Source organism: Lissotriton helveticus, chromosome 1_1 (genome assembly GCF_964261635.1).
Source record: "Lissotriton helveticus chromosome 1_1, aLisHel1.1, whole genome shotgun sequence".
In the NCBI taxonomy this organism is placed as follows: Eukaryota; Metazoa; Chordata; class Amphibia; order Caudata; family Salamandridae; genus Lissotriton; species Lissotriton helveticus.
Genome location: NC_136057.1, coordinates 1,552,454,587 through 1,552,468,407, shown reverse-complemented (window position 1 = coordinate 1,552,468,407; position 13,821 = coordinate 1,552,454,587).

Genomic DNA, 13,821 nt, shown 5'->3' with positions numbered 1-13,821 from the left:
ATATTTGTTCGCGGAGAAGTACCTGCCGACAGAGGAGCTGAAAAATCTATGGCAAGCATCTTTAAACACACTTTACCCGTTGATTAAATCTGCTGCACTAAGGAGAAACCATTTTTTACACTCCACAGGATATACTGGTCTCTTCTCAAACTTTCCAAAATTAAGGGTAATGTAGAAGCAAAGTGTAAGAGATAGATGGTGTCCAATGATTATACCTCTTGGTCAGCTCATGATGTGCTGTGGGGGTGGTTCTCACAAGAACATCAGCTGAGACTGGACCCCCAAGTTACGAGCAGCAGGGATAGATTAGACCGAGAGGTTGCTTAAGCTACGGAGGTCATATGAGGATTTTAGAAAAAAAAACAAGGGATGGGTGCTCACTGTGCCATAAGAATCAAGTCGTACCTCTCTGATTAGGGCCAAATAGACCAAACCCATATTAGGGTTGCTTGCTGTTCGTCTATAGAGGGCCGGGCCACACAGTTCTTATTGGAGGAAGGCACAATGTTTTTACATGCTGTTGGTACTTTTCCTGAGCCTCACAGTGAACACAAAGCAATGGAATGGAATGAAGCAAAGAGTATTTACCAGCAGCTGAGATTAATTCAAACATTCTCCAATCTCCTTTTTTCTCATTATTTAAGAAATCAAACTGTCTCCATGGAAGATGGCTAGTAAGTGGCTGATTCGAATCTTGTATCTCTAAACTAACTTCAAACAATATTTGTTTGATATAATCTAATCCACTTTAATCACACACTGGTGCTCACCCACCCCTAACAATGTCCAATTGTTGGACCCTTGAATTAGGAAAATATACCATTTGCCATCTTGTTGTAGGTATTTCAAACAGAACTTGCATAATATGCAGACCTGAGGCCACATTATCAAAGTTAAAATACACAGAAATTTTAGTAAAGGGGTCCAAGGGAACTTAATTTTAAAGACCAAGTAGTGTTCTGTCCCCAACCTGACATACAAAACCACACAAGGAAACTACTGGTCTACAACAGAAGGCATTATAAGCAAATAGCAGAGTCTGTGTCATCACCATAGTCTGTACTAGATTTGGAAGGAATCCCATCAGCCCACCAGGTGACAGAACTTCATCATCTGGGATTAGTTGTAACTGGCACTACTGGCACAGCCCACCTTGCAAAATGTGGAGCTGTACTGGACCATAATACCAGTGATGGATCAAGCCACACCCTATTTTTAACTTAGCGGTGCTGAAAAATATTTTGCAGTGCTATAAGCGTGAACAAAAATTAAAAGTGCAATTAAAATTGGCTACCATGATAGCTAGGAATACTTTATTTTGCGCTATCACAGTGTCAAATCTAAAAACAGCGTGTGGATAGCTTGACAGGACAACTATCACTAGTTGGTTAAACAGGTCTACATGTTTAAGCCATTAAGGTTGTTTTAAACCGTTGGCTTTCTTCAGGACCACAATTTACACTACTGCAAATCTAACAAAAACTGTGTTATGTGACAAATAATATATCAAAAGTGGTTGGTGTAATACATCCTGCCATGTTCCGTGAAAATGATCCGTTTGATGGGTTTTAAACAAGATTCTTAAATCCTTGGTACCTATGGCTGCTCCTAAGCCGAAGGGACCTCCCCTTCGGCTTAGGAGCAGCCAGAGGTACCGACGGACAGAGAGAGGCCTCATTCCCTGAGCAGTTGCCAGGAGAGGTGAGGAGTGCTCCCATGAAATGATGGGAAAGGATTTAAGAATCTTATGTGGCTTGATCCATCAGTGGTATTATGGTCTGGTACAGCTCCCCATTTTGCAAGATGGGCTGTGCCAGTAGTGCCAGGTACAACTAATCCCAGATGATGAAGTTCTGCCACCTGGTGGGCTGATGGGCTTCCTTCCAAATCTAGTACAGACTATTGTGATGACACAGACTCTGCTATTTGCCTTATAATGCCTTCTGTTGTAGATCAGTAGTTTCCTTGTGTGGTTTCATATTATCAAAGTTGCCTGAGATCACAACGGGCGTGTGAGCCTGCATTTTGCGCATCGCTGCACTTTGGTGATTACAGAAGTGGCCACAGATTCTTCAAAGGCCCCTTTTGTAAAACAAATTACGCCCAGCCACATCCATACTACTTGTATGATCTCAAGAAGGATGATTCCTCAATTTCAAGAGCACAATAGGGCCCAATGGACCTCCCCTATCTAAATGCTTTTGAAGTGCAGGCAGAGTCGCCACCAGCAATTAAAAGTGGGGAAAGTGGCTTTTAGTACCTGATTAGCCTTATAGTAATATGACTACCCAGGGCAGGCATGAGATTGCAGCTGCGTTAGGGGCAGCACATTTATTATAATGGGGTACACTGGTCCTGTCTGTGCTCAACATACCCTGTGGACGGTGCACCATGGTGCAGACCAGAATAAAGAGCCACATATATGATATGAGCAATCGGCCTACAATACATTTACAGCTATTAGGACGTTGTCATCAACATTGAACTTGGCTGAGACTATAGAACATTTTCTTGATCACAGACCCACTAGCAAAGGAGAAGTGTGGCTCACTGGTTAGAGGCGGCCGACCCGTAAGCAGAGAACGGCCCGGGACCAGGGTTCGATTCCCGACGCGGCAGGGTTGTGGACCAGGGTCAGCGGACTCGATAATTCTCGCCTCGGTGCCTACTCTAGTCAGAAACCACACTCGGCAACTCTGGGCATCAGCTTGCCTCATCTTCACAACGGCCCCCCCAGACCGCCGGGGATGCTTGGTCGCACCTTAGAGATACCCATCAGGGACCATCTCTCAGGGTGAGCCAGGACGGGTTCCCCAGCGGTCGAAGCGTGGAGATACTCCTCCGGGAGTCGATTCCTAGCGCTATATAAACCCACAATTAAAGGTTTAATTTCTAACATTAGCCATTATTCAAGATGTTTCACAGCTTTGCAAATTTTCAATTTTTTTATTTGTCAAGTTCATAATGGGCTGAAATCTACATTTTCATGTAGCCTTCATTAAACACATAAATACATCTTTATTCAGAAGCAATTGCAATCATATAAAATACAATCATACAATAGAAAAATCATGATTACAAATCCAATTTAAAATGTCAGATGAAACACAACAATTTCAGTTTAATAGTTAAGATAGGATGCCACTATTGGTGACGAGTGATTAAAAAGGTGTGAGAAAAAACTGTGTAAAAACACGGATAGCCATTCAATGGTTAATCAGATCTACATAATCTTGATCTATAGGTGGCCTGCAAGAAACTTGGAGTTCATTAGGCAACAGCAGTAAATATATAAGTGCTACTCTAGCTTGCCTAAACTGCATGCTCTTCAAAAGAGGTGAAGAAACTGCCTTCTTGGGAGGGTAAATTGTTTGCATATAAGGATCAACTGTAACCTGTCCTGTGGAGACCTAGAGTCGCAGCTACAGGGTCCTCTCATGTTTGGGTGAACAAAACCAGAGGGGGATGCCAAAAGATGGTGAAGCAGGTTGAGCCTAAAACGGGTGACTTAAAGCCTGGCAAAAGCCCTGCTAAGGGTAGAGAGGTAATTGTCCCTGACCTGAACTGTCTTTAACAAGTCATGCGCCCTCGCCTGGTTTCCGGAGCTCAGTGTTTTCACGGTTGGTAGAAGTATGTTTGAAATACAGTTATTTTACGTTGTTAAGGTCCTGAGTCATTACTGAGTCACATGAAAAAAAAATATCCGACCTGCCCAGAGCAAAAAAAGACTCCATTACATACCGTAACCATGCCATTTTACTGGAATGCTCTAATGATATGCAGTCTGAAATAATCAGACGATTTAGGTCCTCATTCTGAACATTGGGATTAAGATGCAATGTTTACATGAGAGACTCAAGATTGGATAAAGCAACATATCTGGACTGGCCAAAGAGAGCTATTTTTACACTTTATATCAATTTATATTTGTATGATTATGAACAAGAAAGGAATTTGGTATTGCTAACTGGGTAAGGGGATAGGTGTATAAGCCTCAATCCTTAGGATTGGGATATGTGCACCTTTCTAATGGTGTATCATAAAAAATTGTACTTAAGGGTGTTCAAAGTTTCTTCCTGTCTTGATGTAATCAGTGTTTGTAACGTTTGTCAAATGGCTTTTTACTGTTATATACATATATTTTTTTTTAATGTTTTTACAGCCCTGACGAAGTTCTTTGTAAGAACGAAAGGCGTTGGCTGCCCAATGAAAATCTATATGAAAAAAAGAGGATTAAAAGAAAACGTTAAACCATAACAACATTGATTTGTACTTATGTTACTTATGTGAGGTGGTGCAATCCACAGTGGGCAGAAGTTTGGGATTTTGATCAGCGAGATCGACCCTTGGGGACAACAGGGGCAGTGGAAGTGCACACCAGGAGAGCTAGGAGCTCACAGTTCAGTTTCTACTTTGGGAGGGGGGGTGTGTTGCCATTCGAGAGGTACGACACACACAACTTGATTGTATGTAGTGTTGGGTTGTTCCATTGTTGGGTTGCATAGGAATATATGATATTACTTAGCATACCGTTACTCAGCAGGTATTTACTTCGAAGTTTTTACTTTGCAAATACCATAAAGGTAGAATAACCATTAGGAGGGGGGTTAGGCAAGGTTGTGTCCTAGCACCCTTCCTTTTTAACCTTTATATTAATGGGCTGGGGCAGGCATTGCTGAAGGATGGTCGAGACTTTCCCCAAATAGGGGAATGTCCTGCTCTCCTCTATGCGGATGATGCAATGCTGATGTGAAGTACCCAGATTGGTCTCCAGAAGGTTTTAAATAGTTTGTATGATTTTATGAAGGATCTTGTTCTTAGCATTAATATGACATAGCCCTTTATAATGAGATGTGGTCATGGGAATCAGAGATCTAGGGACATGTTTGTGGATGGGCAAAAAATAGCACCCACCAATAGTTTTTCATATCTTGGCATTTTATTTCATCAGAATGATCTATGGATTCAAACCGTTTCTGCAAAAAAGTTGGCGTTCATCAGGACAACAAGTGCTCTGGTCACTTTTTTGAAAAAATTGGGTAGGAAACCGTCTGGAGAGCTAATCCAAATTTATATAGCTAAATGTATCTCTACCGCAATGTATGGAATAGGGGTCTGGGGATTTGCTGACATGCACCCAATACAAATAGTGGAAAACACTTTCCTAAGGTATATTTTGTCAGTTCCAGTCAGTACCTCCTCATATGGTTGTCATGCCGAGCTGGGCCTCCCATATATTTCGGACCTCATAAAACTGGAACCTATTCTCCTCTGGCACTGAATCTGGTCTAAAGAACAGACCAAGTTAAACAGGGAGATTCTACAGGATAGTTTGAACCTGGAAGGGGCCTTAAAGATAGTATGTGCATGAATTCATGAGAGATTTAGTCCACCCAGAATATTTCACCAATCCGAGCACTATCCAGCGCAAGGTAAACTGGAGGTCCAAGTTATGGGTGGATTCCTCTTGAAAATTACTGGTTTGGATGTTAGAGTTTCCCTGCCCGTTAGACACCTTGGAAAAATGTTCCATCCAGTGATCCTCGGTTAAGGCAATGTCTATTGAGGGGTCCCCTCCAGATGATAAAAATTGTGTTTTACTACTTTCCAGTAGCCAGCACTATCTTTCATTTGTGAAGCTATGTGAAGGGATTCCTGAGATTCTTTCCTCATGGCATTTTTTCTTTCTAGAAGGGCAACCCTATAGCACCTTCTAGCCTGCCTAATGTTAAGGAGATTCCTTGGTAGTTTATGCAGCTCGCGCTTCAGGGTAGTATAAGCTTGTGTACACTTTGTGTTGAACCAACCCTGAGGCCCAGCCTTTTTTTGATTATGTGTGTCCACCCCACACCTTCTTACCTTTCGTAAACAGTTGAAGACTTGGCTCTTTCAAAAACAGCCATAATCAGCCTGCCTTCCGACTCTTCTTGCTATTGATAGCGCGGGGATGCCCAAGGGTAGCCAGGCGCTCTATAAATACTTAATAATAATAATAATACTTCCCTTACCACGCCTGCTATTACCTGCAAAGAAGATAAAATGCTGTCAGCAGTAGCTGACCCACTTAGGCTAGTGTCAAAAGCCAATCTGTATTTAGTTACCAGTTGTTTTATGACCGCTGCAGGGTCCACCATGTACCAGCAAAGAGTGTATCCATTCACTCTATACATTTTTACATTAGCTAATGCCCTGTCGACCTGATAATCCCTACTCAATTTGCTTGTTGGAAAGAAAGAGACCGATATGAACAGAGGGAAATGCTCACTCAGAGAATGATCGTGAACTGTGTAGGAATGCAGCTTAGATGTGTGGGTATTTGACAATAATGTATAATCTATTGTTGAGCATAGGCTTCTGCCATTAAAAGTCTGAGGCATTAGAATGGGTCTGGCACATAGTTCATTTGCAAAACCCAGGTCCAGGAAGAAGACCAATTCCTTAAGCAACTCCCCTGTTCTGGAATGGCAAAAGTGAGTATTGCTTATACCTTCTTCGTTATTGAAACCACAAGTTTTACCATCTTCATTGAAGCACAAAGCACAATTAAAATCGCCGGCCAATATTAACATCCTATCTTTAGCACTGTCATTACACAAAGGTTTCAAATCATTGTCCAGTTTCTTGACCACAATGAGAAGTCTATCTAATGGAATGTTGTTGTAAAAGTTAACCAATACAATACAATGGGTTGCACTTAAATGCAGTATAATTAGTTTATAGTAACTTTCCCCCTGGTAAGTCTCATTCTTATTTATTATTAACTTATTAGATATATAAGTGCAAAGCCCGCACTTTGCTCTACCACTTAAACCCCCAACTGCTTGCAAACTGAGCGTTTCAAACCCCTTTATATATTTTGGTTCCTTTACCCACGTTTCCTGGAAACATTATATATCAAATGTTATTATAAAATCACACCATAGTGGATTTTTGGTCTTAGAAAGTAAATCTGATATGTTCCAGGAGATGAGACTACAACCAGAACTCTTGGAAATATATGAGGATCTAGTGGTTACGGAATTAATGGGCTCTGTGCCTCCATCACAGATAGGTATTTGGGCTAAGCTCTGGTGATCATGCAATTCGCAGGGGAAAGCTAACTTCAGTAGGGAAAAACCAATCTCTTGGACCTCCTCATTAATACAGGCTGAGGGTATCATACAGTTTTCCCGCTCAATATAGTCTTGAGCTATGCTATCTTGCCTTAGGTCATCATCTCCAAGGTACACATAAAGACCACTATCATATTTTGAACACTGGCTCTGTGGAGGCAGTCAGTCAATGTAACATGGCTTTCAAGTTGTCTATTGGAGGAAATAGCCTCAGCTCTACTTTGTCAGTTATCATGGGAAGTTGAGGAGGTACTGGTCACAGGCTTTTCAAGGTCAGCTAGCCTGACCTCCATTTGGGTTAACTTTTGCATTATTGGGTCCAGAAGGGCTGAAACACTTAACTCCAACATTTTTCAAAAGTCTCCCTTCTCCTGGGTTGGGATTAATCCTGTTATTACAGCACCCTTTGATGCTGAAATAAGCCCCTGGTTAGGCTCTATGTCGGCAGGTTCAGTTCTGCGTCCCAACGGCTTTGGCAAGAAATTATTTTGTTTATTGCGGCCCTGCCCCTTCCTTTTCTTAGAGGGTGGTGCGAGGCTATTACATTATTATTTTTTTCTTTCTGTCCCCTGGTAATTAAATTTGGCCTAATTGGTTTATCAATTATCTCAGAGGCATTGGTAATTTCAGATTCCGAGACCGGAGAGTGAAGTGTATTGGTTTGAGAGGAATTATCTTCACGGTAATTTGTAACACAGGGGCAGTAGGTACAGATCAATTTTGGGAGCTTTGGGGCTCTAGGGATAGTCCGCGCTCTGTAAGTTTGGTCTTGTGAATGAGTGCCCACTCAGCCCTCAATAAGAAGGCGTCCACTGTTCCTACAACTCCCTGCCCAGTTCCAGATACACACCTTCTCATTTGTATACTCCCTCAGTACAAACTCCATGTCAACTATATTAATATCACAATACCTTAAAAAGATCTTACGGATCATCCAAGGTTCGCTATATGTCAATAATGTGGCCGCTGCGAGAGCCCGGGACAGCTTAAATGCGCTGCCTGGCACGTGAAGATTGAGTTGGCGCCTCTTGGCACTTAGGACGCTGGATGATGGAGTCCAGAATGCTCCGTGCGGCCAATAAAGTGGCGTGTGTAGGGCCAGAAAAGTGACGCATGCAACTGGGATTGGCAGACTGTCTGTAAGGGCTGCCGCAGCGCGGGAGCCTGGGGCGGCTTAAATGCACCTCCAGGCACTTGAAGATCGGGTTGGCACCTCCTAGTTCTTAGGACGCTGGATTATGGAGTCCAGAAGGCTCCATGAGGCCAGTAAAGTGGTGTGTGCAGAGCCAGTAAAAGGAAGCATGCAACTGGGATTGGCAGACTGTCTGAAAGGGCTGTATGGGTGTAGAGCCAAGAATCCCCCCAAGGGATGATTTAACCCCAGTACTTGATCGGAGAGAGTGAAGGACCACGTCTTGGTCTCGCGTTGGACAACCCTCATTGAATGTCAAGCGGTGCATGGTGATTTCTCAGCGTGCAGGGACCTTCAGTGTTAGCAGAAGTGGCTCCTCTACTAATCTACTGGGATGCTTATTATTTATAAAAAAAATCAGCCTTTGCAATGTGTGCGCTAGATTAGTGATTTTATGGATATGTGGATAGCACTGTTGCCCCGTGGATGAAGATAGGACACCTTTCATACCTTGTGCGTAAAGAGGCCTAGTACATGATGTTCAAGGAATCTTGGTAACATTGTGCAAACCTGGATGTGGAATCAAAGTAGTTTCAGATAAACTAATCCATCATTGTTGTGAATGCAAATGTGTGCAAAAGTTTACAGCTGAAGTATAATTTTCTAGGACAATGTAAGGAATAAGCTGCTTTGCTGCAAGGGCCTAACCGGAGAATATATAACACTGCTGTAGTATGCGCATGAACATTCATTGATAAGTATACAATGGTGGGATCTGCACCCAAAGAGTGCAATAAGTCCCAAAACTTCTCCTGATTAATTTCGATTGAAGTCAGACATAAGGTCCATGAAAGCTAGGAACAACGCTTTCGGTTCAGGAACCGTATATTTATTTATTAATAAATAGAGATTAAGGCATTGCTCAATAGTTGATTTGCCCCGGTTAAAGTCGAACTGGACCTCAGATATTATTTGATTGGCGTTTGCCCATGAAGAGAGCCTAGTTAAAAGGACCCAGCCCAGCACCATAGCTACCAAATCAATAGGGAAATAGGGTGGCAACAATGTGGGTTGTCCTTATCCCCCTTTTTATCAATTGGTATAATTATGGCAGTTGACCAGGAGGGCAGCATCCCTTTCTTCACTGCAGCATTTAACATAGGTGTCAAAACCAGGGCCCAACTTCAATGTTATCCTGGAAAAAATCTGGGGAGATCCCATCAGGTCCTGGCACATTCTTCCAGGACAAGATTCACTGCCCCTGTGAACTTTTCCCCAATGAGAATGTGATTGCTGTTTCAGCTGAGCTGGGAGCAATATCCATGCTTGACCCTTCAAAAAATCCAAAATTATATACCCTCTCAAAATGGGTGACCCACTGTTCCGGGGTGATGTGGTGACATAAGACTGGTCTTGATGGCTCCAAAAAACAGGGACTATTAATGGTCTGCTAAAAAAGTGTTGAGTCTCTCAGTTCAACAGCTTTGTTTAGATCAGTCCATGCCTGTTTCAGTAGTTGGTGCCTCTATTCCTTCAAGGTCCCTTCATAGTTTCAACAGCAATTTGACACCCATTTCTTGGTGAGAGGGGACTGCTTCAGAACTTTCTTCAGATGCCTGAGGGCCGGGGAACACTCAGAATCTAACCATGAGGAATGATCAATGCGATGCTCAACCACAGGGATTAATAATAGACCAGAAATCCACTGAGCGATGGAGGCAAAAGAAATTAGAACCACCTCACCAGGCCCTAAAGGTTCCAAACAGGTCCAACTGCTGGAAGTATGCAAAAAGACTATGATTAAAAGCCTTAGCACCTATTTGTGACCAGTATAAACGCCTCCCCTGGTCAGTGGGGGTTAATGCTCCCCGGGGTCTTTGAGGGCCCTCCTGACGGTTCCCAACCCCTCCATAGACAGGGTCAAAGGGTTATGGTCACTGTAGGGACTGTGTACGATATTGAAGGAGACGGGAGGCCAACTCATACAAGCAGAGACAATGATGAAATTAATGATCGTGGCCGACCCCTTTCCTTTATATGTCAGAGGGATTTGAGGATTTTGCCAGCTTGTCTTAAGTAAAAACCAAACTGTGCCCATGCAGGAAGCTATTTATCTCCTTCCCTTCTCTGGTGTGCTCGAGGTGCAAATCCTCCAAAATCGGGCAAGGTTGTGTGTTAGGTGACGGGTATAAAACATTTGGACGCCTGTGAAAATTAAAATCCCCTGGTAGAATGCCCGAGGCCCAACCCCTCAACGAATCTAAGGCAATTAAATTAGTGGTCTGGCACGGCCCCCTATTTGCATTATAAAAATTTAGTAATACCATCGAGAGAACTCTACCCACGTGCTATTTTATGGCCTGGAACACGTGGGAATCCCACTTCATGATATGTATTGTGCCACAATGCTACAACTTTAATGAGACCTCCCCTCACTCTACCCAGACTAGAAACCATTGCTGGGCAGAAGATGGTCTTGTACCTTCTAGGATAAAAATATTCTTAGCTTCCCTTGTCTCTTGCAGGCAAATTATGTCAAAGGACTCAATAAATTCTAACAACCTTTTGCCAGAGAACTTAGAGGACAAGCCTGCCACATTCCAAGAAAGAAGTTCAAGTGGGGCTGGAGCATTCATTGTCAAATAATTTAGAAACAAGAGATTGAAGAATCTGCAAAAAATGGAAAACACCTAAATTCCCTCTCGCTCAATTTGGGCAATTCATTTATTTTATTTTAATTGTGATTTTAATATTGAAAGTAAACATTGACATTATTTGGATCACTCATTGCTTTCTCCTTACGTCTGTCTCCACCATTGCTATTAGTGCAGTGCAAGTTAGCATTTCATGCACTTATGCATCTTATTCACACTTTATGCAAATCTGTGTGCATTGTATTAATCAATTAAAGGTAGGTGATACATTTACCAATAGTAAGAGCCACATATATAACTGTATTATAAGCGTCGTATTAGTTCATGTAAACTGGATTTGTAGGTTGCCATCTTTCTATCGCGTCGATGAAAAGACTTGTGCCTGGGTCCCAGTAACTGAAATTAATTGTTTATGAATTGTATTGCAAGTTTCATGTTTTTTATTGCTCTGCAGGTATATTATTGAGGAATATTTGTTAAAAAAGAATCAGGTCATTGTTTATTGCAGAGAACTGTTAGGTCTAGCTTGCCTAATTACATTATCAAATTTACTTCGTAGACATGAGAGGCAGATTTACAAGCCCCTTGCGCCACTTTTGCGTCACTTTTCCTATATTAAAAATGACACAAAAGTGACGCAAGGGGCTTGTAAATCTACTCCGAGGTGTGTAGGGTTGGGAAACATCCTCCTGTATCAGGCATACTGAACTGTATCTAAATTCAAGGCTGCACAGTTGCACATTCCTTAATGGATGATAGAAACATGGGCAGTCTGCCTACTCCCAGAGAACCTCGTCTTCTGATTGGACTGTTCAGAGGGAATTGGTTTGACAAAGCTTCCAGAACCTTCTATTATGTATTTCTAAGGAATAGCCTTTTTTTGCATGTTCACACATTTTTGGACTGATGGTGCTGTTTTTTTTTACTCTGATAGTGCACTGAGCACTGCTATCAGACCTCAGTGCCAGTGTTTTGGCCCTATATAAATTGCATGCCACATTGGATACTCCCCTTGGCAAGGACTGACTTACTTATAAGTCCCTAGTATATGGTATCCAGGACATTTAAGGCAGAATGTCTACCCAGGGCAGCAGTACTATTTGTGTCACCCTGTGCCTGCGACTGCAGACAGGAAGGACAATGTTTCCAACAGCTAGAGCCACCGCCCTGGGTCCACCACCCCGACGGCCAAGACCACATACCACTGCAGCAGGTGCACCGAAGTGAGTCCCACCTGCCTACAGGTACGTCTTCGGACGGACCAGGAAATGCACAGGGCGTTCCAAGATGTGTAACAACATCACTTACCTCTTTCTGCACCTTTCTTGCCCCTTTCTGCATCTCACTTGCCTCTTTCTGCACTTCTCTCCCCTCTTTTTACACCCCTCATGCCTTTTTCTGCGCCTCCCTTGCCCCTTTCTGCACCTCACTTGCCTCTTTCTGCACATCTCATGCCTCTTTCTGCATCTCACTTTCCTCTTTCTGCACTTCTTTTCCTTTTTTTCTGTACTTTGTATTTGCCTGCAACTCTCCTGTCCCTTTCATTAGTTCTCTTGCTTCTTTCTGCACTTCTCTTTCCCCTTTCTGTACCGCTCTTGCCTCTTTCTATACCTCTTCCATATTTCTGTACCTCTCTTGCCTCTTTATGCACCCATGTACCCTCTTTCTGTACCTTACTTTCCTCTTTCTGCACCTCACGTTCCTCATTCTGCACCTCTCTTGCCTCTTTATGCACCTGTCTTGCCTCTTTCTGCATTTCACTTGCCTATTTCTGCACTTCTCTTCCTTTTTACTACACCTTTCTTGTTTCTTTTTGCAACACTCTAGTCTATTTCATCACTTCTCTTGCTGCTTTCTGCACCTCTGTTGCTTCTTTCAGCAGTTCTCTTGCCTCTTTCTGTACTTCTTTTGGCTGTTTCTGCAACTCTCTTATCTCTTTCATTACTTTGCTTCCTTCTTTCTGCACCTCTTTTGCTTCTTTCTGTACCTGTCTTCCATCTTTCTGTACCACTCTTGCCACTTTCTGCACTCCTGTTCCCTCTTTCTGAACCTCAAGGGCCACAATGTGCATCTCTGTGGCTTCTTTCTGCACCTGTCTTGCCTCTTTCTGCATCTCACTTGCCTCTTTCTGCACTTCTCCTTTTTTTCTGCATCTTTCTTGTTCTTTCTGCAACTCTCTTGTCTGTTTAATCACTTCTCTTGCTTCTTTCTGCACCTATGTTGCTTCTTTCAGCACTTCTCTTGCCTCTTTCTGCACATAATTTATTTTTTTCTGCAACTCTCTTGTCTCTTTCATCACTTACTTCTTTTTGCACCTCTGTTGTCTCTTTCGGCACCCCTCTTGCCTCTTTCTGTACCCCTCTTCTATCTTTCTGCACTTCTGTTGGTTCTTTCTACACACCTCTTGCCCCTTCCTGCACATGTGTTGCTTCTTTCTGTACCCCTGTTCCCTCTTTCCGCATCCCTCATGCCTCTATCTGTACCCCTGTTACCTCTTTCTACATGTCTCTTCCTTTATCCTGCACTTCTCTTCCCTCTTTCTGCATCCATGTTGCCTCTTTCTGCACTTCACTTGCATCTTTCTGCACCTCTCTTTCCTCCTTCTGCAAATCTTTTGCCTCTTTCTGCATCTCACATGCCTCTTTCTGCACTTCTCTTCCTTTTTTCTGCACCTTTCTTGTTTCTTTCTGCAACTATCTTGTCTGTTTCATCAATTCAATTGCTTCTTTCTGCACATCTGTTTCTTCTTTCAGAAATTCTCTTACTTCTTTCTGCGCTGCTCTTCCCTCTTTCTGCACCCTTGTTCTCTCTTACAACACCTCTCCTGCCTGTTTCTGCACATCTCTTGCATCTTTCTGTACATCACTTGCCTCTTTCTGCACCTCTGTTGCTTCCTTCTGCACTTCTCATGCCTCTTTCTGAT